Genomic DNA, 3,731 nt, shown 5'->3' with positions numbered 1-3,731 from the left:
AATAAAGAAAGTGCAATAGGGCAATATGCATTTAGGCCTAGAACTTTAAGTGTGTGACTCCAATTGGTATGAGACCAAATGGAGGTGAAACTAGGCACAAAATGTGCCAACTTTAATGAAGGAAGCTTGCCAAAATTCTGCTTGCAAGGTAGCTTGAAAAGTGACCAAATCCGGATTAAGTGCAAATAAGGCCTGAAAACTGACCATTTGGGCAGCAGTTAGTGTTTAGGCCATAACTCACTCAAAACAGGTCCAATTGACCTGAAATGTTAACCATGAATAGTTAAGACCTATATCTACAAGTCTTATGAGGACACCAAAGCCCAGAAATGACCATAAGCAAGTCAAACAGCTTGCACAATTTCGGGTCTAAAAACTGGCCGAACCTAAAATGACCTAAAGTGACCAATTTTGATGCAATTTGACCAGCAATAGTAAAATGACCATAACTTGGTCTACATAACTCAAAATGACCTGAAATTTTGCCCCGCATTCCATAAGACATAGATCTACAAGTTTGTAGTTTTGACTGAAACCTGAAAACCAAGGGAACTAGGTAGTCCAGCTAGGTCAAACTAGTATCCCGAAATCCAGCAAATTGCAAGAAAATGCAGTATACACGGAAATGAACTTGGTAACATGTACCAACTCTAAAATACTATCGAATGTGATATATTAATAACATTAAAACCTAATTTACCTAGAATGCATCGAGAGTCGACATCTTAGGTTGACTAAGCAAATATTAGAATTCAGTGAATTAATTATCAAGCATTATCGTTAAAGACAGTTTAAATGAGTACTGAAACACTTCAAATTGTGTTTCTCAGTTAGCAAAGACTCAGGGAAAGGGAAGGAAACACTGAGTCAAGGCCAGGAGACAGTTATCAGAGGTTTGTGCACAACAGTTATTTCTTTTGAATTTTTCAATTGAAATAAATTATGACTATTTGTATATTATTGTTTTCAATTATGGAAATGTGTTTGAATGGATACTTATTGCTTGAAAAGCATTGTAAATAGTTTGAAACTGTGGAAAAATTGATTTAGTGTGATTTGTGAAAATTTGAAGTTAATTATGAATTGTGTTGCCATTTTGTGAATGAATTTATGACTTTAGAAATTTATTGGATTCTCACGAATCATTTGAATAAAATGTTTGGAATTGATTTTGTGTTCACACTTAGCATGACAGTATCATATCATTCCTTCTCCATTTATGGGGTTGTGATCGTTTATTTTCCTTCTCCATTTATGGAGTCGTGATCGTTTATTTTTCTCCCTCTCTGGTTTACCAGTTGAGGTGATCGGATGAGTACTCATTATATAGCTAGCTCCCTTCCTCATTGATTTCGATTAGTGGGGTTGTGATTGCTTTGTCGTGGTATACAACGCAGCATTGATCGAAAATTTTGTGTCATGGCTTAAGTTGTGTATGAATTGGCAACACTGTGTTCGTAAATTATTTGACTAAATTGTGTTATTATGAGCTTTGATAATTTATGAAATGGAGTTTAAATTCTTATTGACATTCACTGTCTTTTGAATTTAACTACGTTTTGATTACTAAGATTTATTGTGATATTGTGTTAAATTCCTTATGACATTCATTGTCTTGAATTTAACTATGGTTTTACATATCTATCATTTATATGATTTATGAACTGTGATTTAAAGTTGTATTTGGTAAATGTTGTACACCACAGAGACATTGTCTCAGCGATAGCTTTTCATTGCTGTCGCAGGTAGACAGACAAACAAGGCAGCAGACTAGGCTGCTAATACATCCAGCGAGAGATTATCGGGTATAATGAGTATACCACATTTTGCATTTTGTACTGTAATGTATGACCACTGCATGTACATAGTGTTCTTAGTTTTGAGCAGTTGTAAATTCAAATTGTACATTGAAGTTATAAAATAATTATGACTTATTTTGGCTTGTAAAAATTGTATTATATTTCTTGTATCTCAGTCTTTGAAAAATCACTGTGGATTTGAGTTGAGAAATATGTTGTGTTGAGAAATATGTTGGAGTTGAGATTTGGAAATATATTGAAGTGCTTTTTACAGGTTTTCTGAAGAACTGTTTTGTCCAAAATACAGATGGCACTCTGCCAAAATTTTTACAGAAATTCCAAATAATTTAAATGTGTTAGTTCTATCACTTCAGTTCAAAAAGGTTTTTAACACCTGTAAATAGTGCTCACCACTGTAAAAGAAGTAAGAAAAGTTTTAAAATCCCTTGTAGTGTATTTAATGGGTTATCAGTAGACGAAGTTGGTAATTTATTAGGTATACTACGGGATCATGTTATGCCGTACAGAGGGGTAGGGTGTGACAATGATGGAGAATTTCTTAACTGCTCAATAGAAACAAGGAGAAATGATTCAACAATTAACTTCAAGGATAGACCAACTTGCCATTCATAACAGGATGTTGGAAAACCAAATAGCTCAATAAGCAAATTCTTCCAGTAAAGCACAAGGAAAACTTCCAAGTCAACCAGAGAATTCTAGAGAACATTGAAAGGCAGTGATCCTAAGGCGTGGGAAAATTTGGGGAAATAAAAAGGAAGATGAGATAGAAGAGGAAAAGAAGAAAGAAAATGAAGACAAAAATGAATCTATTTCAAAGCATGATGAAGTTAATGAGGAAGCAAACAAGAAGAAGGAAGTTGAAAAAGAAGAAGAGGAAAAGTATGTGCCTCCACCACCATACAAGCCACCATTGCCATATCCTCAGAGGTTTCAGAAAGCGAAGCTAGATAAGCAGTTTGGAAAATTTTTGGAAATTTTGAAGAAGTTATACATCAACATTCCATTTACAGATGCAATTTCTCAAATGCCCTCATATGCTAAGTTTCTAAAGGAAATCTTGTCAAACAAGAAAAAATTGGAGGATTATGAAATTGTTGCACTTAATGAAGAATGCAGTGCTATATTGCAGAATAAGCTTCCCCTAAGCTTAAAGATCCAGGAAGTTTCTCTATTCCATGTCACATTGGAAAGATAAGTATTAAAAAGGCATTGTGTGATCTTAGAGCTAGTGTAAGTTTGATGCCACTCTCGATTTGTGAAAAGTTAAAGGTAGGAGATTTGAAGCCCACCACCATTTCTTTGCAACTTGCTGATAGATCTATCAAATATCCAGTGAGAATTTTGGAGAATGTGCCATTGAAGGTTGGAAAATTTTTTATTTCTGTGGATTTTGTGGTTCTAGAGATGGAGGAGTATGTAAGAACACCCATCATACTTGGAAAACCATTTTTGGCTACTGCAGGAGCTAATATAGATGTAAAGAATGGGAAATTAAAGTTGAAAGTGGGAGAAGAGGAAATAGAATTCAATTTATTCCAATATTCCAAGGAATCGGCTGTGGTAAATTCTTGTTATAGGGTGGATGTTATAGAAAATGATACTGAAATAGAAGATATTAAGTTGGAAGGAAGTCAAATTACTCTTCATTCTCAGTGTAATCAGCATACAGTGTGAAAGAAAAAGTCTCCTTTGCCACTTCCTTTTGATAAGAATGAAACTCCAAGAGTAAAACTTAAGGCTTCATCTAAACAACTCAAAGCAAAAGGTTCACATCAAGTTTGTAAGAGTAATTTGCAAGGTATGGTTGGGATTCTAAATAAAGTAACAGGTGTTTTCATAGTCAATGGGAAAAAGTTGAAGTACAAATTTATTGCATCACCTGTTGAGAAGGTAGGCAACACTTTCCAATTC

This window comes from Hevea brasiliensis, chromosome 6 (assembly GCF_030052815.1).
Source record: "Hevea brasiliensis isolate MT/VB/25A 57/8 chromosome 6, ASM3005281v1, whole genome shotgun sequence".
Classification (NCBI taxonomy): domain Eukaryota; kingdom Viridiplantae; phylum Streptophyta; class Magnoliopsida; order Malpighiales; family Euphorbiaceae; genus Hevea; species Hevea brasiliensis.
This window is presented reverse-complemented; position numbering follows the sequence as displayed.